Source organism: Mytilus galloprovincialis, chromosome 12 (assembly GCF_965363235.1).
Source record: "Mytilus galloprovincialis chromosome 12, xbMytGall1.hap1.1, whole genome shotgun sequence".
In the NCBI taxonomy this organism is placed as follows: domain Eukaryota; kingdom Metazoa; phylum Mollusca; class Bivalvia; order Mytilida; family Mytilidae; genus Mytilus; species Mytilus galloprovincialis.
In genome coordinates, this window is record NC_134849.1 from 75,102,225 (window position 1) to 75,128,017 (window position 25,793).

At 32.3% G+C, this 25,793-nt stretch overlaps 1 protein-coding gene across 1 annotated transcript in view; it reads left to right on the forward strand.

Moving 5' to 3' along the window:
• LOC143054844 (cyclic GMP-AMP synthase-like receptor 2) overlaps window positions 1-25,793 on the forward strand; it is a 109,718-nt gene that overhangs the window by 46,985 nt on the left and 36,940 nt on the right. The window lies entirely within an intron of this gene.

A 25,793-nucleotide genomic window follows, 5' to 3' on the forward strand; every position in this document is an offset into this window, starting at 1 on the left:
TCATTACATATCATGTACAAAAATAATTCCATATATATTATATAGATCTATATACGTGGTGTTCGAATAATTTTTATATACCTAATTTAAATTTGTGTATAGAGGTCTAGTATTCAATTTCGTTTAAATAAAAACCAGTCCTTAACCAATCCAAATATCTCAATACTATTCCTAAGACACAATTATCTTTTAACAGCATAAATCCACAGAGATGTTGAAATAAGAACGAGTTCTTAATTAATCCAAACATCTCAATATTATCACTAAGACAAAATCTTCTATTTTTGTAACAGTATATATAGCTACACAATCAATGTAAGATCTCATTATCTCTTCAATAAATGCATATTTAGTTTATTTTCATATATTTAAATTTTTAAAAATAGTCGGTCAATATTACTATTTGTTTCGTTTTGAACCAAACTATGTAGGCAGGTATCTATTTTTCTAAATAATTGATTTTATGATGTAATTTCACCTGGTGTTTCGGTTTAGGTTTTATCCTCATCAGGTACCCTAGTCTTTATATTTAGTTTATTTTCATATATTTAAATTTAAAAAAATAGTCGGTCAATATTACTATTTACCAGGTGAAATTACATCATAAAATCAATTATTTCTTACAATTATCTATGCATATACATGCGTGTATGATTTAACTATTGAAGGAATAATAAAATAGATATACAGACTTTCATCAAACTATGTTCAACAAGTTAGGCAAGGTCTCTATGTGATTTGCTTTATAAAATACAGAATCTATTCTGTATATTGGATATTGTGTAGCTCCAATGATATGACCAAATCTGACCCGACACCTTAGACATTAGGTGGGTGTTATCTGACCCGACACCTTAGACATTAGGTGGGTGTTATCTGACCCGACACCTTAGACATTAGGTGGGAGTTATCTGACCCGAAACCTTAGACATTAGGTGGGAGTTAAACGACCCGACACCTTAGACATTAGGTGGGTGTTATCTGACCCGACACCTTAGACATTAGGTGGGAGTTTCCTGACCCGACACCTTAGACATCAGGTGGGTGTTATCTGACCCGACACCTTAGACATTAGGTGGGAGTTAAATGACCCGACACCTTAGACATTAGGTGGGAGTTATATGACTCGACACCTTAGACATTAGGTGGGTGTTATCTGACCCGACACCTGAGACATTAGGTGGGTGTTATCTGACCCGACACCTTAGACATTAGGTGGGAGTTATCTGACCCGACATCTTAGACATTAGGTGGGAGTTATCTAACCCAACACCTTATACATTAGGTGGGTGTTATCTGATCCAACACCTTAGACATTAGGTGGGCGTTTTGTCTTTGTCTTACTTTGCCATGATATTGTCTGTCTTTGTCTTACTTTGTTATGATATTGTCTGTCTTTGTCTTACTTTGCCATGACATTGTCTGTCTTTGTCTTACTTTGCCATGACATTGTCTGTCTATGTCTTACTTTGCCATGACATTGTCTGTCTTTGACTTATGAGTTTGAATATCGCCTCTCTTTTATTAAGGCATTGTTAAGATGAAAAAAATTGTAAGGGTTCCGCGGAACCCAGTGTCTCGCCTACTTTTGCTGTAAATTGCAGGCTCAACAAAAATGAGGAAAAAAATCAAAAACAATATTCCTATTGATACTATCTTATGATTGTAAGAAGCTTCTGTCCAAGTTTGGTAAAAATCTAGGATAGTTGATGAATCTAATAAATGTTTTGAAAACTTTAACTGCAGACTGAATGTAATGTTAACTGGAAGAAAATCTAAGTCCATTTAAAAGTAAAATACAGAAAAAATGGAGTTATCTTTTTACGAAATTTACTTCTGGATACTATATTATGATCATAAATAAGCTTCTGTCCAAGTTTGGTGCAAACCCAGGATAGTTTAAGAAAGTTATCAAAATTTTAAAAACTTTAACCACAGAGTGAATGTAATGTTACCCCGCAGAAAAACTAAGTCCATTTAAAAGTAAAATACAGAAAAAATGAATTTATTTTTTTACAAAATTTACTTCTGGATACTATCTTATGATCATAAACAAGCTTCTGTCCAAGTTTGGTACAAACACAGGATAGTTTAAGAAAGTTATTAAAATTCTAAAAACTTTAACAGCAGAGTGAATGTTATGTTTCCCTGCAGAAAAAACTAAGTCCATTTATAAGTAAAATACGGAAAAAATGGAATTTTAATTTTACAAAATTTACTTCTGGATACTATCTTATGATCATAAACAAGCTTCTGTCCAAGTTTGGTAGAAATCCAGTATAGTTTAAGAAAGTTATTAAAATTTCAAAAACTTTAACCACAGAGTGAATATTTGTTGACGCCGCCGCCGACGACGACGGAATGTAGGATCGCTTAGTCTCGCTTTTTCGACTAAAGTCGAAGGCTCGACAAAAATGGACTAAAGAGGAAATTTTGTAATAAAAGTTTGGTCTGTTATAGTAAATAAACTCATCATAAATACCAGGACTAAATTTTTTATATACGCCAGACGCGCGTTTCGTCTACAAAAGACTCATCAGTGAAGCTCGAATTAAAAAAAGTAATGATAGCTAGGTGTAATTGCCCTGACCTCATTTACATGGATCATTGCTAATGTTGATTGTATGTGATATTTGTTGTAAAGCCTTTTCTATAAGACTTTCAATATAAATTCAGTCATGGTCAGAAAATTAAAGCAGGCTAGACATTTATACGAGTGCTATCTTGTTTTTTTTCCTTTTCTAAACCTACATCTTACGCCACTAAAAAAAAAATATTTGCTCACAATTTCTAAACATGTAACATATACATTGTTGGCAATTCAGAATACACTATAGAATAATATCATGGCTAACTTTCCATTCAACGATACCAATAATATATAAGGAACTATAACAAATAAAAGCTTATGCATCGTCATCTTCGTCATCGTCAGTGTTTCTTATAGCAACCAGATGGGTATTGACAAGTTTAAAAAAAACCTGGAAATCACATCCTAATTTTTATGGTTATATTGTTTATAAAGCAGGTGAATTTAAATCCGATCTATGTGAACATTAGTATCCTTTGAACAAATTTATTCTTATAGGATATCATGTAAACACCGTATAAATATCTCAACCCCGTTTGTTTGTTTGGTTTGTGTTGCTCAGTTTTTATTTGTCCTGTGTTGTGTTCTGTATACTGTTGTTTGTCGTCAGTCTTTTTCGTTTTTTGCCAGTAGTCAGTCTATTTTCGACTCATGGTATCCCTTTAGGATCTTTCCACTTTCTGCTTGAACATGATTTTTGTCGAGCCTTCGACTTTAGTCGAAAAAGCGAGACATAGCAATCCTACATTCCGTCGGCTTCGTCGGCGGCGTCCACAAATATTCACTCTGTGGTTAAAGTTTTTAAAATTTTAATAACTTTCTTAAACTGTACTGGATTTCTACCAAACTTGGACAGAAGCTTGTTTATGATCATATAATAGTATCCAGAAGTAAATTTTGTAAAAATAAAATTTCATTTTTTCAGTATTTTACTTATAAATGGACTTAGTTTTTTTTGCCGGGGAAACATTACATTCACTCTGTGGTTAAAGTTTTTGAAATTTTAATAACTTTCTTAAACTGCACTGGATTTCTACCAAACTTGGACAGAAGCTTGTTTATGATCATAACATAGTATCCAGAAGTACAATTTTTAAAAATAAATTTCAATTTTTTCAGTATTTTACTTTTAAATGGACTTAGATTTTCTGCCAGGAAACTATACCATTTTTGGATTTGTACCAAACTTGGACAGAAGCTTTTTAATGATCAAAAGCTAGTTTGTAGAAGAAAATTTTGTTAAAATTTTGTACCTGTGGATCTGTTTTTTACTTTTAAATGGACTTAGTTTTTCTTCCAGTTAACATTACATACAGTCTGCAGTTAAAGTTTTTAAAACATTTATTAGATTCTTAAACTATCTTGGATTTTTATCAAACTTTGACAAGCTTTTTACGATCAAAAGATAGTATCAACAAGAATAATTTTATTGATTTTTTTCCTCATTTTTGTTGAGCCTGTGATTAACAGCAAAAGTAGGCGAAACACTGGATTCCGCAGAACCCTTAAGAATTTTTATTTAATCGAACTGCTGTATCCCTAGCCTGTCAACACTAAGGTTGTGAGTTCTAATCCTACTCATGGCAGGTAAGCTCGACTCAAATCTTAATTGACTAGGATTGTTAGTTTTCCTACCGAAGGTCGGTGAATTTCTCTGGGCACTCCGGCTTCCTCCACCAATAAAAATAGACCGCCATGAAATAAGAGAATGGTGCTGAAAATGGCGTTTAACACAAATCAATCAATCAATAAATATGTTTCCCTAAAACGGTTATAAACGAAGCTACGAGAATAACATGGTCTAGACAAGGAGGTGTCATTGAAGTTGGAATCAGTGGTCATTCTAATATTTGTGATAAAACTAGCCAAGTAGGTGTCATTGAAGTTGGAATCCGTGGCCATTCTAATATTCGTGATAAAACTAGCCAAGTAGGTGTCATTGAAGTTTGAATCAGTGACCATTCTATAACATATAGTGTAGGTGTCATTGACGTTTGAATCAGTGACCATTCTATAACATATAGTGTAGGTGTCATTGAAGTCGGAATCAGTGACCATTCTATAACATATAGTGTAGGTGTCATTGACGTTAGAATCAGTGACCATTCTATAACATATAGTGTAGGTGTCATTGAAGTCGGAATCAGTGACCATTCTATAACATATAGTGTAGGTGTCATTGACGTTTGAATCAGTGACCATTCTATAACATATAGTACGACGAAACAAAGAAAGAACAAACAGGTAAAATCGTTGAAACACTATTTATAAAAAGAGGCGAACACGTTATCTGATCTTAAGCATTTGAAACTTTTAGAAAAATTATTCAATTTAACTATATTTTTAAAGCCCGCATAATGAAATAAAATAAAACACAATTTAAAACCGTGGATGAAATTCTTAATTTTAGATGATTTAAGAAATGTGTGTGTGTGTGTGTGTTGAAAGGGCATAGCAGAGCACCAAGCAACTCAAATTTTAATACTCTGACAAACTATGTACAAATGAAAAATTTAAAAAGCACAATAAATTCATCAACTTCAAAAGTTTCACAACTATTTGATGAAATAATCAAACTAGATGTTAAGACATCTTCTGGTTCTTAAAATATAGGTAAAAAAAAATTAAAACTGAGTACTCCTTTCATAGCATCTACCTTAACATATATTTTTAATCGAATGATTGATACTGGTATTTATCCATCTGTTTAAAAAAAAAATGCCAAGGTAGCTCCAATTTTCAAATCTGGTGAAAAAAAGGTAGCTAGCAATTACAGACAAATATCTGTTCCGCCAACATTATCAAAATTAATAGGGAGACATGTATCTAAACATCTGTATAATTATATGACAAAGTTTCAAGTTTTACACCCTTCCCAGTCTGTTTTTAGACCAAACCATTCATGTCAAACTGCCCTCATTAACATCATTGATAAATGGCTACATGAAATGAATAATGGAAATATCAATTTGACAGTTCTTCTGAATTTTAAAAAAGCTTTTGATGTTGTTGATCATGAAATTTTAAGTAAAAAACTTCAATTTTATTTCATATTTGAAAGAAAGAACACAGCAAGTCCACATATTAAGTAATCAGTATTCTGATAAAAAGTTTATAAATTTCGGTATTCCACGGGCTCAATACTTGGTCCCATTTTGTTTGTTTTGTACATAAATGACCTTCCATTACACATAAAAAAAATGCAACACAGACTTGTATGCTGATGACACAATTATGCATACATCAGGAAAGAGTATTGCTGATATGTAATTAAAAGTACAAGATGATCTCCAATGTGTTGAAAATAGTGTCATGAAAATAACATGTTCATAAATTCGGATAAAACGAAATGGATGGTTGAAGGTTTAAGACAAAGGCTGAGTTTAAATCAAGCAGAAACAGTTTTAACTATTGAAAATAATATTCTTCAAAAATCATGAATTGAAAAACTTTTAGGTGTTAGAATTGACTCTTGTCTGTCATGGACAGATCATGTTAATTTCTTTTCATCAATATCATTTAGACTTCATTTACTGTCTAAGATCAAGAAATTTCTAAATATTGATTCAAGAAAATTATTTTATAATGGTTATATTCTCCCACTGATAGATTATTGTTGTAATAATTGGAGTGGTTGTGCTAAAAATGAGCCAGTCAGAATAATAAAATTGCAGAAAAGGGTGGTAAAACTAATTTTAGATGCTGATCCACTTTGATCATCAGCACCTTTGTTTAAACAGCTTGGGTGGATGACAATAGAGAACAGAATCTTATACCATAAATCTCTTTGATGCACACATGCCTTAAGAATGAAGCCCCTGTATATCTCACTGAAAAATTTAAAGAAATGCCAGAAATAAACCAATATTGTATGAGGAATGCGTCTTGCAAAAAATTGCAATTTCCAAAGGCCAAACACAGCTGTATAAGAAATCTTTTACATACTCAGGATCTATTTTAATGTCTCGCTTGACGGAGTCAAAAAGCGAGACATAGGTATGCTGTTTCCGGCGTCGGCGACGACGACGTCAACATTGTATTAGTTTGTGATTAGGTCTAGGTTATGGTGAACCACAAGTGGTAAGTCAAAGATATTGGATATGCAGTTGTATCAGTATTGGCACATCTCATTAGCAAAGAGATTATTTGGCCCCGCCATCTCAGTTATGGTCTATTGACTTTGAAACTTTTGCTTAGTTTTCATGTATTAGTTTGTGATTAGGTCAGTTTATTGGGAAGCACTAGTTGTAAGTTAATGATAATGGGTATGCATGCAGTTGTATTAGTATTAGCATATCTCATTTCCATTGAGATTATTTGGCCCCGCCCCCTCAGTCATGGTCTATTGACTTTGAAACTTTTGCTTAATTTAGTTTTCATGTATCAGTTTGTGATTTGGACGTTTTATAGGGAACCTCTAGTGGTAGGTCAATGATATTTGGTATGCAGTTGTATTAGCATTGGCACATCTCATTACCCTGAAGATTATTTGACCCCGCACCCTCAGTTATGGTTTATTGACTTTAAAATTTTGCTTAGTTTACATGTATTAGTTTGTGTTTAGATTTGTTTAAAGGGAACAACTTATGATAAGTCAATGGTATTTGGTTTACGTTGCATTAGCATTGGCACATCTCATTTCAATGGAGATGGTTTAGCCATGTACCTTCAGTCATGGTTCACTGACTGAATATTTGCAAATCTTAAATGTTAAAGTGTTGCTATTTTAATTTCAACATTTGCATTATTGAATTTACCAAAAAGAGAGACATATCTCTGTGATAACAGTTTATTGAATAACTTACCAATATCCCTGAAAAAATTCACCTCAAGTACAAGCTCATTCAAAAAAGATTTAAAAAATTACTTGGAACATTAAGAAGCTGTGTAATTGTATATATGCAAAACAATTTTCACACACTTAGTCAAACTTCAAATATTGTTGTGCTTATTTGAATGTTGCCAATACTATATGAATTTGTTATTTTTACCTGTTTTGAAAATTGTATATTTCATAAAAATTTCTGATTGGATTTTTCTTATGTGTATGTTTGTTTGATTATTTTGTAATTGTTTTTTATATTTCATTGCATTTCATGCGGGCCTCAGGGAATATTAGTGTTATAGCTAACTGTGTAACCCTCTTTAAATAAAGAATTATTAGTATTACTATTATTATTATTATACTGTGACTTTGAGATGAAGAACAGCAATAAAAGCACTGTTCCCTTGCTTTTGTGTTGTTTTTGATTTGCTGTACTTGTACCGATTTCGTGTCATGGATAAATACCAAATATCCTATGTTTTTCTACTAAACAAATACAAGTGTTTGTTAAGATTTATTTTCATCAGGTGTAGAAATTGTTTTTGATAAACTTTATTGATAGTATCCTACATGTCGGCCCCTTTAAATAGTAGCTCAACCTAAAAAAAAAAGGAATAAAAATAAAAGCAATGACCAAAATTCAGGACACTTCAATAGGATTCACAAACAAATAACAACAAAAAATATCAAAAAGTCAAATAAAATCAAATAAAATCAACAGAAATTTCCCTCATTACTATGAATTGTCGTTTACAAACGATCAATCCAAATTCTTGCTAAATCAAACGTAGGATGAACCTCATCCACTATTCTGTTGTACAAATATCTAAATTTCCCACTCTTATATATAAATATATACCATTTAAATAATAACATGAATAATAAAGAATTAGGCCCGGTCCATATACATACTTTTTCAAAATACGCATATGGTCTGAATATACCCTTATGGTCTGCCAGATTATAAGAAGTTGGTCAAGTTTATTCAATACCTTGACATGTATATCACAGATCAACATAACTGAAATCTTAAATTACAGCTAATTTCCTAATGCATGTAAAGCAAAACTTTTTTTGGCTTGCTTGCTTTGTTTGTATAATTGTTTATACAAGATTTTTTAATAAGATTGGCATCTTTAAACAACATATTTAGGCATAGTTTAACCTGTATATATAATATTTGATTTTAATTGGGTGTTATCCTAATGATTGTGCAATATAAAAACAAAGCAAGCAAGCTAACTGAAGTCTTGCTCTACATGCTTTAGGAAATTAGCTGTAATATAAAAAGTTCAATTGTAATTGAAATAAAAACTTAATGTTTTAACTTTTAACTATTTAAAGGTGAATCTCCTGTACAGTATATCACAGAAGAAACTGGACATTAATTATATAAAAATCTGTTAAAAAAATCAATGAAAAATAATATTAAATTAAAAAGTGTCGACAAATAAGCAAAGAATGAAAAAGGTAGCTTTATTACTGTGATGCATGCAATTTTATACAAACTATTATTTGGCATATTGTTATGTTATGAGTGCAATAGAACTTTTGACATACAAAATTGAAAATGCCCTTTGTAAAACAAAAGGATAATCATTGCATGCTGCCGCAAAACAAGCATTGGATGCAAATGCAAAGGAACAGGCATGAACAAAACATGAATTGTAAGAAATCTGATGTTCCTTGTGCCAGCAAGGGCGAGAATGCTAAAATAAGATTGAAACAGACAACTAAATACAGAATTATTCAATTTCAATTGATGTAATGTTTTCCACTTTATTCATCTAATTGTTTTTTGATAAATATTTGTCTAAAATAAACCCATATGTTTTAAATACATGTATGGTCAAGCTCTTACACGTACAATCCAAATACTTTTTATATGGTCTGGAATATATAAACATATATAGGTACTTTCTCCTTGTAATGATGTATGAATGTATAACAATGATTATTTTTCAGATCATTTCATTGGATGGACCTATTCTTCAGTGTAGTAAATACTCGTGTACGATTTGAAAATTTGTTATGTATGGCCATGTAACATCATATAATTACAAATGACTTAACAAATAATAATTACATGTTTGGGAACTTTCTTTAGATAATATTGGAAAGTATTATATACTAGTACATGATATATATATATATATATATATATATATATATATATATAAATGTCTAAGAATATAACTAAAACACACTAATTGATAATTGAATCCACGAATTCAACAGCATTGTTCTAACATGTGGTCTGAGATGGTAATCCACGAATTCGACAGCAACTCAAATCAAGAGGTTATAAGAACAAAAGTATTTCAGAAGCTTTCGGAAAAGCAAACGAAAAAGAACGAACAAACCTACTTGAATACAAAGAAAAGACGGCCCAGACAAATAAAATCCCGTTTGTTGTTAGCTTCATCCTCATCTGACAAATATTTCATCAATTGTCCACAAACACTGGCGTCTTATTGAAAATGATCCTTCCTTAAGCGAGATTTTTCCATCACCTCCCGTTATGGCTTACCGCAGACCAAAAAACCTCAAAGATATTCTAGTATCATCCAAAGTATCTAAACGGGAGATATCAACAATCGGAGGTTATAAACAATGCGGAAGGGGCAATTGTAAGTGCTGCAAAGTCGCCAATATAGAAACCCAGTTCATCAGCACAGTCACAAAGAAAAATTACAACATATTTATAACATCAAATTGCAAAACGCAAAATTGCATTTATGTTCTAACGTGTGGAACTTGCAAATTACAATATGTTGGTGAAACAGAAACCCCATTTAACATCCGACTAAATAACCATCGGTCATTTTATACAAAAGAAAGGAACTGCCCAATTACAAGACACCTTTTAAGAGCAGGACATGATTTTGAAAACATCACATTTCAAATCATTGAGAAAAATCAAAATTGGGATACACAAGGAAGACAAAAAAGAGAGAGATTTTGGATGCACCAGTTACGAACTCTTGAACCTGATGGACTCAATGAGAGAGACGAAAAAAGATTTCAAAGCAAATCAAAACCATAGTTATCTTGAAATCATACAAATTAATTTATAAAAATTCATACAATTAATCGAACATCTATAAATGTGTTAAACTTTTATTCCAACTTTATGTAGTTGTAGCTACAAACATATTTTATGACCGAATTAATATGTTACACCCATCCCTCAAATCTTGTATAGATTAAGCTACAAAAATATTTTTCTGTCATGCATCCGATTTCACCTTGAGAGATGCACACGCCTGATGAAGCTAATTTGTTTAGCGAAATATTGCGTATTTCTATTTAACATCTAATAGAACTTTTTAATGTATCAATTAGTGTGTTTTAGTTATATTCTTAGACATTTATATAATTTTAATTCAGTAACTGTATCAGTTTATTTTCACAAACTGATCCACGCTTAATTAGATTGAATGTTGATTGTTGCTATTTTTAGACATTATATATATATATATATATATATATATATATATATATATATATATATATATATATATATACCATGTATACATGGGCTTTGCTCATTGTTAAAGGCGGTACTGTGACCTATAGTTCTTAATTTCTGTGTCATTTTGGTCTCTTGTGGAGAGTTGTCTCATTGGCAATCATACCACATCTTCTTTTTTATATAACATACCTTAATCCTATTGAAGACTAAAACAGACCAGCAGCAATATAACAATTTTATTTCATTCCATACCTCAGGACAATGATGATCCAGCATCATTCAGCCGAAAAAGCGTGTATTACACGCGAATATCATTTCACTTGACATGTATGAAATAACCATCTTGAGAATGATTTATGGTCGAGTTTATTTTCCATGTTTTCTGCACATCAAACTAATCATAATTTTTGACAGAATTCTGTAAAACAAAAAAAGACAGAAAATGTATTTAATTCAATATATCATTAATGAAAATGACAGTTATATTGTGAAACATCATTTTTTGGTATATCTAAAATGTATTTGAGAGCAAACTTTAAATATAAATGAAATAAATATAGACAATAAACTAAAAATCTATCCGGATACTTTTTTGTCTTTATCATCATGATCATAAATTTAAATTATTATACAGAAATTATATCATACATTATAATAATTACATGTACCATAGGCTAAGATCTGCATGTTAAAACTCTTAGACCTAGTTCACAACCTAGATCTGCAGTGCCATTCTCAGTTTTATCTTCAGATGCTTGTAGTGGCTTTTTCTGTTTCACTGTCCATGCTGTCTGGGTGTTTGAAGAGTTCCCTAAGCAGTGTTATTTGTTTGGCCCTCGTCAGGTTCAAGGGTTTTTCAGACTGGAGTCCAAACTACTGTTTGATCAGACACTAACCTGAAATTGAACAGTTTTATGATTGGTCTTCATTAATCCCATATAATTGTCATTGATTGTGTTTCATTTATATTTGTAAATGTCCATAAATAATTTGTTCAAAAGCTGATTATCATCCCAACATTTGTAATTCATATTGTTGACTTTGTATGACAGACAAAAATTTCTGGCCACAGCATAACAAGTTGTACAATAAGCTGTTTATGGTATTAGGTTTTTACCTATGATATTGTTTTCTCAAATAAATATATCATACAGTCTGTCAACTGACCCGTATTTTGCGGGTGTGACCCGAGATTTTCACAATTCTAAGGGATCACCCGGGACACCCGCCGGCTCACTGAATAACCCGGGAATTCCGAAAATGACCCGTTTTCACCTGGATTTCTGACCCTAGAGAATGATTTCATAAGTGATTTTCTTTGAAATACCGGCAAATTCGTAATTCTTCCATCAACAGGAGTTCAGCCAGCTGTGTAGACTGTCAAATTAAGTAACCCATCAAGTGCATGGCTTCACTTGACAGCTTTGGTGTAAAACACACTGTTAATTAACACCAATTACCTTAGCTTTAGGTCGTTAATAAATTTCACTGTTGTCACGTTTTACAAACATTTTTCAACTGAGTTACTTCCCCTTTTTTGTCACCATTCAAAATTGTTCCTTATACATGTATTTACGTTTTTTTGGGGTAAAAAATATGAAATCTACTACAAATAGAATTTAAATACATATTGAAATATAACTTTTCATTAAATTTATACCTTAATACAATTATAAAAAAAAAGTTGAAAATTATTTTTTTCATCTATACTTCCTTTAACTGTTTAACTTTATTTTACTATACTCTAATTATGAAAGATAATAAGAACACATATCCATTCAATCATTCAATCCAATCGATTCAATCCATTCACGTCTCAGTCATTACAGCTGAACGGACGTGCTGGGCCAGCTCTCCTTTACCCGCTATCTGCGATGAGGGTTTACAGTTAGATGATCAACGACTTACTACTTAAATTGACAGAAACCAATCCAAGCCGTACAGATAGACGTAGTAGTTGGCGTACCCGCGTTAACATGCACTCCAAAACCATTGTATCATGGGGAGTTTTATGCCGATTAACGTCCGAGGGCTGTATCCTAGGTATTGGGTGATACGACCTGCATGTAACTGCCTCACGGCTTTGGTCCTGATAACGCTTCCTGTCATCTTTAGAACTACGTCCACGATTCATCTACCAGTACTCCATCATCGAGGCTAGCGGGCTGCCTAGCTGACCAAACTGGCCCTGAAAGCAGCCGTCAGTGAAGAAATAACAACAAAATAGTAAACAAAGAAAAACAACTCACCAAAACCAAGATGGCGGCCTACATATGGCGTCCTCAACTACCTGTTCCTGACCCACGGCATAAAATATGTTAAAGCTCAACAAACGCCTTCCGGCACCGAGCCGACCGTGCGAGGGATGTATAGCCAGTCAAGGTCGTTAAACACTTCCATATATATAATACGAACAGCTGATGATGTGACTTTTTTTCCTACTTTCGAAATAATATATATACATATAGAACAATGTAGAAATGTCAATAATTACATTAACCAGAAGAAGAGGAGAAAGTGTCACAAAGTTATCAAAAGCTTTTCAAAGTGCAATGAAATAATGATTAATAAAGTGAACATGTTTTGGAAACTTTCATTTAAATTATAAAAAAAAATGTCCCCTAATTACTGAAATTCAGCTCGAAAAAGTTCGTACGCGTTATGACCTGAAATTTCATTCTTCAATGCAGGTCATGACCTGCATTTTCATCGTCACAGGTTGACAGGTATGATATATATATATAGATCTGAAAAGTTCATGAGGAATCATAGAATATACATGTATCCTCATTATATATTAAAAAGTGTTTCATAATTTCCTTGGGCTTTCAAATGAATTTTGAAACTATAGATTATAACTTCTATGTAATTTTAGCTCTTGTGGAGAGTTGTCTCATTGGCATTTATATTTTTCCAGTAAAGCCTAAATGACCAATTGCAACCTTAAAGTTATTTCTAAGTTAATATAACATGTATAAAAGGTAAATAGATGATAGTATATACAACAAAATCTTTTAGTATGACTGAAACTCCTTTTATTACATGGCAGAGGTGGTACATGGTGGAAACAACCAAGGCCCAACTGGCTCCATTGCTGAAACATTTTGTTTCCTTCCTAAAGTTATAAAATGTCAACCCCACTCTACTTTGGAGAATTTACCTTTGATGGCAACTTGATCATACATGTTCAATGTAGGTACAGTCTGGAATTTAGAAACTTGGACTTCAACCAAAGATACTAATGGACCACAACCTACAAATGCAGCATTTGTCCTAGTGTCTGTACTTCAAAGGCAGATCCAGGGTGCCCTGCCCTCCCCCTTTTTCATGGGAAAAATTTCGTTGAATATATAGGGAATCCTGACTGAAGCATGACTTGAGCCCCGCCCCCAATAGTTCAGTCAGCAGTCCCTGCATGAAAAGTTCTGGTTCCCCCTATAGTATACAGAGTTCAATCAGGGATGAATTCAGCGAATAAATATAAGTCATCAGACAACGTCCCTTACGGTGCATTTCTGATTGATATATGTTTGTAATACAAACATTCTGATAAATGGATTAAAACTAGAGTTAAAATAAACAAGATCCTACCATATATGTGTTTACGGTCTCACTAATTAGCGACAAGAATTATTTTAGCGACAAGAAGCGACAAGAAAACATTTTTTTTTAATTAAAATTACTTATTCCAAATAAATATTAAAAGAATATGCAAAAGAAAACAATTTTAGCAACAAGAAAGTTAATACTGATAGAAAACAATTTATTTATATGATATTTTATCATTTATTATGTATAACAGCCAGTATAACGTTTACCCTGTTGTAATATGAGAATACTTTTCCTTGTGTTTTACAACAATAATATATTTATCTTATAATTTGCTTTTTTAAAACTCTCTTTGTACAATATATATTAAGCTTGCAAAATGAATTATTTGTGCATCATTGTCCTGAAAATACAGACACACATTGTGAAATACAAAGAACTGAAATCAAACGAGGAAAAAATAATTAAAATGTGAATATTTTTCATCATTTTATTTAGTGTATTGCCTCATTTAAAGATATTTATCATGTTTATGCATATTTATTGAAGATTAAAGGAAATTAATGACAATCTTGAGTTTTCAACAGGTGTTCACTATTTTACAATGATTGTATATTTTATTACGACGAAACAGTATCTTATACTGTTAAAAATCAAACTGTTTCAGTTATTTTTATTATGTACATGTATCAGGTTTTATCCTTGGATGTGCATGGTGATATTGCACTTTTATGTTTTGTATAAATAACAAAACTTATGTTTTAATTCTGTTGTTTTAAAATTGTATATAACAGTATCTCATAGTTCTTTTAAGATTGGCACATGCATTCTAAATTTTATATTGTGTTTATACTTGCATGTATGTGGTGAGACTTTAATAAACTATTGAATCTGAATCTGAATCTGAATCTATATTCTGGCGCGTGTAATTGTATAGTCTGACGCGTGTACAAAGTAAATAAATAAGGCTACAGGTAAAGACGGGTTATCCGTTGAAATACTGAAATTGGCAAAACCAGCAGTTGTGACACCAATAACAAAATTAATAAACAAATCTATTGAGCACTCTGTATTTCCAGACAAACTTAAAGAGGCTCAAGTGGTGCCACTTCACAAGAAGAATAGTCAACTGGAAGTTGGCAACTATAGGCCAGTCAGTATTTTACCTGTTGTATCAAAGTTTTTCGAGAGAGCCATCTTCAAGCAGCTAGTTGATTTTTTTCAAAATATATTTCACCCATATTTGTCTGCCTTTAGAGCAGGATACGGCTGCCAGACAGCACTTTTGAAAATCATTGAGGATTGGAAGAAGGCTATTGATGATAGTCAATATATTGCTGCTGTGTTGATGGACCTCTCGAAAGCCTTTGATTGCCTTCCCCATGATTTGCTAATTTTAAAACTAAAGGCATATGGGTTATCGGAAACAGCTTTAAGCTTAATAGACAGCTATTTAAGTAAAAGAAAACAATGTGTAAAAGTTGGTATAGATATTAGTACCTGGAAAGATATATATAAAGGTGTGCCGCAAGGCTCTATATTAGGACCTGTACTTTTTAACATTTTCTTGAATGACATTTTTCATTTTGTTTCAAACAGTTCATTGTATAATTATGCAGATGACAATACTTTATCATATTCACACTCTGATATAGACACTGTGGTAAATATTTTAGAAAAAGAAAGCTTAGAGCTAATAAATTGGTTCAGTCTAAATCATATGAAGGCCAACCCTGACAAATTTCAGGCAATAGCCATAGGCAAGAAAACTGAAAATAAAAACATTTCATTTAATTTAGATGGTAATATTATACATTGTGAAAAAGAAGTAAAATTATTGGGTGTAACAATTGATTATCAACTTAAGTTTGATGCCCATATTTCCAATATTTGTAAAAAGGCATCAAGACAATTACATGTACTTAAACGTATTGGTAAAAATTTAACAAAATTAGGTAGACTTACTATATATTATTCATTTATAATGTCAAATTTTAATTATTGTCCTGTAATATGGCACTTCTGTGGTGAGTGTAACACCAGAAAAATAGAGAAAATACAGGAGCGTGCCCTTAGATTTATATATGAAGACTATTGTAGTACCTATGAACAACTATTAATTAAATCAAAATTACCAAGCTTAGAAATTAGAAGAATTAGAATGATAGCAATAGAGGTATATAAAATTATTAATAAACAATGTCCATTATATCTACATGAACTTATTGAAATTAAAAAATGTAATTACTCTTTTAGAAATAACAACATAGCAGATGTTCCCAGGGTATGGACAACTACCCATGGGCTACACTCATTTAGATATGCAGGAGCCAAACTCTGGAACGAACTGCCAAATAAAATGAGGGACGAAATGCCATTGGGTCAGTTCAAAGGTTTGGTTGGTAATTGGGAGGGCAGTTCGTGTCAGTGTTCCTCCTGCAGATCTCAATGAGCTGTAGATCAGTTTATTTATTTATCATGTATACTCTGGCTTTTAAATTATTTGGCATAATTTTTTTTTATTTGTGTTCTTAATGCTTGGATTACTTTTAGTGCTTTATAATTGCTATTGCATGAATGTTAGTTTATCTGCATTTTATGTTTGCTTATATGCTTTAATTGTGCTAATTAGTTGTTGTGCTTGATAACATTATTTATTTTGCATGTTTTATGTGTTTTATGTATTGTGCTTGTCTTATATGTATGTCGGATAAAAGCTCTACAGAGCTTATGTTGTATTGTTATATGTATAACCGACTTTAAATAAATCTTTTATACTTTATGCTTTATGCATCGTCTTTCCATCCAGCTGCGTCGCCATCTTTAAAAGATTCTGAGACCGTATTCATTAGAACGGTTTTGATTGGTCAATATAAATACTTTCTGGGGTCAAATATTACATAAGAAAAGGTCACAAAAGTGAACGAGATAAGGATAGTATGTATATACGGGGCGCCGAATGGGACTCTTGTGGTTTTGTACTCAAAATTCAATTTTGTACGGACAAAAGTGACTTTTGTTCAACAAAAATGAGTTCAGTTTAACAAACTTTGTATCATACTACAAATTTAAAATTTTGTCATACAAAATTATCTATCAGCGGACAAAAGTCACTTTTGTCATGACAAAATTCATTTTTGTTACACAGACTTGACTTTTGTTACCTAATTTGAAAATTGGACGACAAAAGTCAACTTTGTATTCAAATTAGTTTAGTTTAGTTTCTGTGAACTAATTTGCATACACAATCGACTTTTGTTACACAAAATCGACTTTTGTTACACAAAATCGACTTTTGTTACACAAAATCGACATTTGTGAGACAAAATTGACAAAATTGACAAAATTGACAAAATTGACCAATGTGATCAACAAAATTGACAAAATTGACTTTTGTGAGACAAAATTGACCAATGTGAGACAAAATTGACTTTTGTCTCAACAAAATTGGTCAATATCGAATTTTGTCTAAACAAAATTGACAAAATTGAATTTTGTCTCAACAAAATTGATTTTTGTCTCACGAAAGTCAATTTTGTCTCACGAAAGTAAATTTTGTCTCATAAAAGTCAGTTTGTTGTAACAAAATTGAATTTTGTCGTCACAAAATTGACTTTTGTCTCAACAAAATTGACAAAATTGACTTTTGTCTAAACAAAATTAACAAATTTGACTTTTGTCTCAACAAAATTGACAAAATTGATTTTTGTCTCAACAAAATTGACAAAATTGACTTTTGTCTCAACAAAATGAACAAAATTGAATTTTGTCTCACAAAAGTCAATTTTGTCTCACAAAAGTTAATTTTGTCTCACAAAAGTCAATTTTGTCTCACAAAATTGAATGTTACCTCACACAATTGACTTTTGTGATTTAATTTCCATATCAGGTAACAAAAGTCAATTTTGTATGCAAATATGTATATATTTGCATACCTTTTAGACAAAATTGACTTTTGTCATGACAAATATGAATTTTGTCTACAAAAATGAATTTTGTCTACACAAATGAATTTTGTCATCACAAAATTGAAGTTCTCACAAAACAAGTCTGTAGCACATAGTTTTGTAAGACAAAAATGATTTTGTTATGACATAATTGAATTTTGTACAAAACCACAAGAGTCCCATTCGGCGCCCCGTAGTATAACGTAATCAGAGTAAGTAAGTACGTAAACTTGTAATGACTTTATTTAAAGAGGGTGACTCAATTAGCTTTCGCTAATCTACCTTGAGGCCCTCAATAATTTAATTAGATTGCTCCTATATATGGGTCTGAAATATGGGGAACTTTTAATCCATTCTCAGCAAGCCCCATGATTCAGAAATGGAACTTTACCATTTGAAAAAATCTATTCCAGTTTAAAATGTGAGCGACTACATATAAAATTTTGTAAACTTGTTTTAGGTGTTCATAAAAAATCCATGAATTTTGTATCCGAGCTAGGACGATTCCCATTATATTATGATATGATTAAATCCATGTTTTATTTATACTGGTATCGCTTGGAAAATCTTGATTCCAAATTTTCTCTTCTTAAAGATGCTTATGTAACATCACAGAATCTTTCTCATTAAAAAAACCATCTTGGTATGGCTCTATGAAGTCAATTCTTGAAATGATTCCAGACATCAATCATCTATCTTTACCATTACCAAAAATTAATAGCTTCAAAGCTAATATGAAAAAAAAAAATCATATTTCATAGACTTGTGGAACACTGAATTGGTAAAGCATTCAGATGGTAAACTTAGAACTTATGTTACATTTAAATCAGTTTTTGGAAGAGATAAATATCTTTCCATTATAGGGAATTTTGAACAGAGACGAAGCTTAACAAAGCTCAGAATTTCATCACACCGCTTAAGAATTGAGTCCGGAAGGTATCAAGGTTCTCATCTAAAAAGTAAAATCACAAAAATACTGAACTCCAAGGAAAATTCAAAAAGGAAAGTCCCCAATCAAATGGCAAAATCAAAAGTTCATAAACTAAATGACAGAGCTTGTACTCGTTGTTACTCTGGAGATGTGGAGGATGAATATCATTTTCTATTCCAATGTGTTAAATTTAATGATGACCGCAATCATCTATTTCAAGAGCTTACTAAACGTTGTCCCAACTTTTTGACTCTTAACACAAGAGATAAACTGATATGGCTTATGAACACAGAAGATAAGTCTATTCTCACTGCTGCATGTAAATTTATTTCGAAAAATTGTTAATTGTGTGGCTTTCTTGTCTGCTTCAGACACGAGGAGGCCTGACTGAGTAAATACCACAGTTCTTTGAGTACCACCCCTTGGTGTCTGTTGCAGTAAGGAAACCTACACTATTCTCAATTCATGTTACTGCAGTATATTTTATTTGCTGTGGATATACATGAACTTTGTACATTTGTGTTTGTTTTTCTGCATCAGATACGAGGAGGATTGTTAGAGCTTTTAAGATCACAATCCTAGAGCATCGTCCCTTGGTGTCTGTTGCAGCTAAACAATCATTTATATTTATACATTTCCAGCAAAATATTATAAAATCAAGTGAGAAAAAAAAAGTAAATAAATAAATTTAAAAAAAAAGTTTGCCACATATCCGGAGTAGCAACTCTTAAATATTTTTTTATTTAACAAATAATACCTGTATGATTTTATTTCAATAGTTATTTTTACAATGTTATGTAAAATATTGTATGTTGTATCAATTATATATGTAATTTGTATATGCCCACCCCCACCCCTTGGGGACCTAATTAGGAAAATAGAATTTATCTTATCTTATCTTATCTTATCTTAGTAACCAGTTTGAATTCAAAATTGACCAAATTAGAAAACACTACAAAGGCACAAGACGACCGTTTCGGTCAGATCATGGAAGTAATATTTATTGGTACATTTACATATATAGTGGTATACATCCCCAAGACCAGCTTTACAAAGTGGACAAATTCTCTCATTTCGTTGGGAATTTTCCATCTTCCTGTTTCGATGGGAAACTTTGTACAGCTATGGTTCTAAGCAAAACTCTTCTTTAAATTGTAAATACCCCTCACCCCTTGATGAGTTGTTTATATCAGAAAACAATTATTGAATAAACTGGTCCTGGTGACGCTGCCTTACATTTATTTTAATATAATTAAAATCATAATATAATTAAAATCAACTTGCCCCGGAATATTATATAGTTCACAAAAGCCACAGTCATTAAACACAGATTTTACATACTAGTTAAACCATCTGAAATTACAACCATCATGCTTCAAAGTAACTTATACAGTTTACCCGATAGTTTTTGTCGAGCCTGCAACTTTTGTAACATAGGGATAGTGATCCGGCGGCGGCGGCTACGGCGGCGGCGGTGTTAGCTCACTTCTTAAAAGCTTTATATTTTAGAAGGAAGAAGACCTGGATGCTTCATACTTTGTATATAGATGCCTCATGTTACGAACTTTCTGTCAGTCACATGTCCAATGTCCTTGACCTCATTTTCAAGGTTCAGTGACTACTTGAAAAAAAAGTTAAGATTTTTTGTAATGTTAAATTATCTCTTATTATAAGTAATTGGATAACTATATTTGGTATGTGCTTACCTTGCAAGGTCCTCATGTCTGTCAGACAGTTTTCACTTGACCTCAACCTCATTTCATGGATCAGTGAACAAGGTTAAGTTTTCGTGGTCAAGTCCATATCTCAGATACTATAAGCAATAGGTCTAGTATATTCGGTGTATGGAAGGACTGTAAGGTGTACATGTCCAACTGGCAGGTGTCATCTGACCTTGACCTCATTTTCATGGTTCAGTGGTTATAGTTAAGTTTTTGTGTTTTGGTCTGTTTTTCTTATACTATATGCAATAGGTCTACTATAATTGGTGTATGGAATGATTGTAAGGTGTACATGTCTAGCTGACAGGTGTCATCTGACCTTGACCTCATTTTCATGGTTCAGTGGTTATAGTTAAGTTTTTGTGTTTTGGTCTGTTTTTCTTATACTATATGCAATAGGTCTACTATAATTGGTGTATGGAATGATTGTAAGGTGTACATGTCTAGCTGACAGGTGTCATTTGACCTTGACCTCATTTTTATGGTTCAGTGGTCAAAGTTAAGTTTTTTAGTTTTGGTCTATTTTTCTAATACTTTATGCATTAGGTCAACTATATTTTGTGTATGGACATATGTTATGATCTTTATGTCGGTTATGCTGGGTTTATTTGACTTTGGCCTCATTTTCACGGTCCATTGCTAAGTTTTAAGTGTTTGTGTGTTTTGGTCTGATTTTCTTTATTTACTAGTATAAGCAATAAGTCAACTATATTTGTTGTATTGAAGAATTGTTAGCTGTTCATGTCTGCCTGGCATGATTCATCTGACCTTGACCTCATTTTCATGGTTGATTGATCAATGTTTCCTTTTCTTGGTTAATGTTGAGTTTATGTGACAGTTGTAATAAAGCTTTATATTAAGGTCTATCAAGATAGTATCAAGGATTATTAAAGAAGGCGAGACATTTCAGTGTGTGCACTCTTGTTTGTCATTTGATGCTAGCTTGTGCCAAAAACATACCATGTTTAACTTGATCTGCAGTTCAAGTGGAAATCTTCCAAGTTCCCCATACTCCATACAATTTGGCGTAGATGATCGCACCCCCAAACTGCGCTTACAAAACTGTAGGTGTAATTTTTCAGTATTATTTTTATTTTGAAACCCCCATATTACGGGGCGCCGAATGGGACTCTTGTGGTTTTGTACAAAATTCAATTCTGTCATAACAAAATCATTTTTGTCTTACAAAACTATGTGCTACATACTTGCTTTGTGAGAACTTCAATTTTGTGATGACAAAATTCATTTGTGTAGACAAAATTCATTTTTGTAGACAAAATTCATATTTGTCATGACAAAAGTCAATTTTGTCTAAAAGGTATGCAAATATAAACATATGCAAATATAAACATATTTGCATACAAAATTGACTTTTGTTACCTGATATGGAAATTAAATCACAAAAGTCAATTGTGTGAGGTAAGATTCAATTTTGTGAGACAAAATTGACCTTTGTGAAACAAAATTAACTTTTGTGAGACAAAATTAACTTTTGTGAGACAAAATTAACTTTTGTGAGACAAAATTGACTTTTGTGAGACAAAATTCAATTTTGTGAGACAAAATTCAATTTTGTCATTTTTGTTGAGACAAAAGTCAATTTTGTCATTTTTGTTGAGACAAAAGTCAATTTTGTTAATTTTGTGGAGACAAAAGTCAATTTTGTCAATTTTGTTGAGACAAAAGTCAATTTTGTTAATTTTGTTGAGACAAAAGTCAATTTTGTCAATTTTGTTGAGACAAAATCCAATTTTGTCGATTTTGTTGAGACAAAAGTCAATTTTGTGGCGACAAAATTCATTTTTGTGACGACAAAATTCAGTTTTGTAGCAACAAAATTGATTTTTATGAGACAAAATTGACTTTCGTGAGACAAAATTGACTTTCGTGAGACAAAAATCAATTTTGTTGAGACAAAAATCAATTTTGTTGAGACAAAATTCAATTTTGTCAATTTTGTTGAGACAAAATTCAATTTTGTCAATTTTGTCTCACATTGGTCAATTTTGTCTCACATTGGTCAATTTTGTCTCACAAAAGTCAATTTTGTCAATTTTGTTGATCACATTGGTCAATTTTGTCTCACAAAAGTCAATTTTGTCAATTTTGTTGATCACATTGGTCAATTTTGTCTCACAAAAGTCAATTTTGTCTCACAAAAGTCAATTTTGTCAATTTTGTCTCACCAAAGTCAATTTGGTAAATTTTGTCTCACAAAAGTCTATTTTGTCTCACAAAAGTCAATTTTGTCTCACGAAAGTCAATTTTGTCTCACAAAAGTCAATTTTGTGTAACAAAAGTCGATTTTGTATGCAAATTAGTTCACAGAAACCAAACTAAACTAATTTGAACACAAAATTGACTTTTGTCGCTCAATTTTCAAAATAGGTAACAAAAGTCAAGTCTGTGTAACAAAAATGAATTTTGTCATGACAAAAGTGACTTTTGTCCGCTGATAGATAATTTTGTATGACAAAATTTTAAATTTGTAGTATGATACAAATTTTGTTAAACTTAACTCATTTTTGGTGAACAAAAGTCACTTTTGTCCGTACAAAATTAAATGCTAATTACCACACAACACATATTAATTTTGATTTTGTTTTGCCTCTGTATTCGTTCTAGAGTGATGCCCCTTTACAAATAAAAAAAATGCTACATTTTTCGTTTTCGTTCTCTAACTGAAGTAAATTTTTCTCAACCAAATTCTATGAAATATAACCAGGTGCTCCGCAGGGCGCAGCTTAATACGACCGCAGAAGTCTAACCCTGAACAGTTTGGGCAAGTATGGACACAACATTCAAGCTCGATACAGCTCTGAATTTGGATTGTAATTAAATATAGTTGACACCAAAACTTCAAAAATCATTCTTAACTGTCCTTCTTTTGTGGTTATTAACCTTGTGTATAAGTGTAATGTATTTCTATTCACTTATAATAAAGTTATTGTGCGAAAACCAAGAAAAAAGCTTATTTGGGCCCTTTTTTTTTGCCTCTAATTCCTAACATATTAGGACCACAGCCCCAAAAATGAACCCCAACCTTTCTTTAGTGGTATTGAACCTTCTGATAAAAATTCATAGAGATCCATTCACTAAAACTAAAGTTATTGTCCGGAAACTAAATGTGTCTTCGGACGACGACGACGACGCAGACGACGCAGACAACGACAACATCATACCATTATACGACGCAAAAAAATGTTTGCGGTCGTATAAAAACATAACTTATTACCACAAAACTAAGACCAAGTACACATTGGGTAGTGTCAATTGTATCGTTCTTCATTAATGTCCCTTTATAACTTTATAAGGTAGACAAGCAGGGGCATCATATGTGCCCCCATGGACACATTCTCTATTTCTTGTTTGAAGGGTCCGGGAATTTCATTTTTAGCTCACCTGACCTGAAAGGTCAAGTGAGCTTTTCTCATCACTTGGCGTCCGTCGTCCGTCGTCCTGCGTCCGTAAACTTTTACAAAAATCTTCTCCTCTGAAACTACTGGGGCAAATTTAACCAAACTTGGCCACAATCATCCTTGGGGTATCTAGTTTAAAAAATGTGTCCGATGACCTGGCCATCCAACCAAGATGGCCGCCATGGCTAAAAATGAAACACAGGGGTAAAATGTATATTTTGGCTTATATCTTTGAAACCAAAGCATTTAGAGCAAAATAGACATGGGGTAAAATTGTTGATCAGGTTAAGATCTATCTGCCCTGAAATTGTCAGACAAATCGGACAACCTGTTGTTGGGTTGCTGCCCCTGAATTGGTTATTTTATGGAAATTTTGCAGTTTTTGGTTATTATCTTGAATACTATTATAGATAGAGATATATAACTGTAAACAGCAATAACGTTCAGCAAAGTAAGATCTACAAATAAGTCAACATGATGAAAATTGTTAGAGGACCCATTAAGGAGTTAATGCCCTTTATAGTCAATATTGAACAACTTTTCGTCATTTTTGTAACTTTTACAAAAATCTTCTATTCTAAAACTATGGGCCAAATTTAACATAACTTGGCCACAATCATTACTAGGGTATCTATTTAAAAAAAGTGTCTAATGACCCCGCCTACCAACCAAGATGGCCGACATCAGTAAATACAGTAACATGTGAGCGACACAGGCTCTTGAGAGCCTCTAGTTATTAATTTATCGGAGCGGGTTTCTATTGTCCTTATTAGCTGTTCTAGTCCATGGTTTGTTTTTATTTCTGTTGATTAACCCGATTTCTGTTATCATATCTTCGATTTCCTCACTTTTGAATCAACGGACTGGAGTTCCGCCACCATTTACCAAATACATATCAGAATGATCAGAGTTGCCATCTTTGGTCGCAGCACTTTCAACCGCAAAGATGAGCAACGCCGGCTTCTCCAAAGACACCTACCGTGTTTTTGATAAATTGTTCGGGTACATGAATCCACGAAATATAGATACAGTACACGTGCAATTTTCATAACGGTCAATCACACATAGACATGTCACTTGATATACATGTATTATTAAGTGGTAATGATTTTATATCACGAGCCAATTAAACAATTCAATTTAAGCATAAAGTAGTTGGAGCAGGGGCAGGGCAGTTTGAAACGTTTGAGATTTAATACTTTTTTCAATGATTGGGGTGCAATTTTAAAAACAAATATTCTAAAAAGTTTCGGACGCTCAACAAGATACACGTAAACAATCATATGTACATTAGGGATAGCAAGTAGTCCCTTGTAGAAGAGGGTCCTGAGGAAGT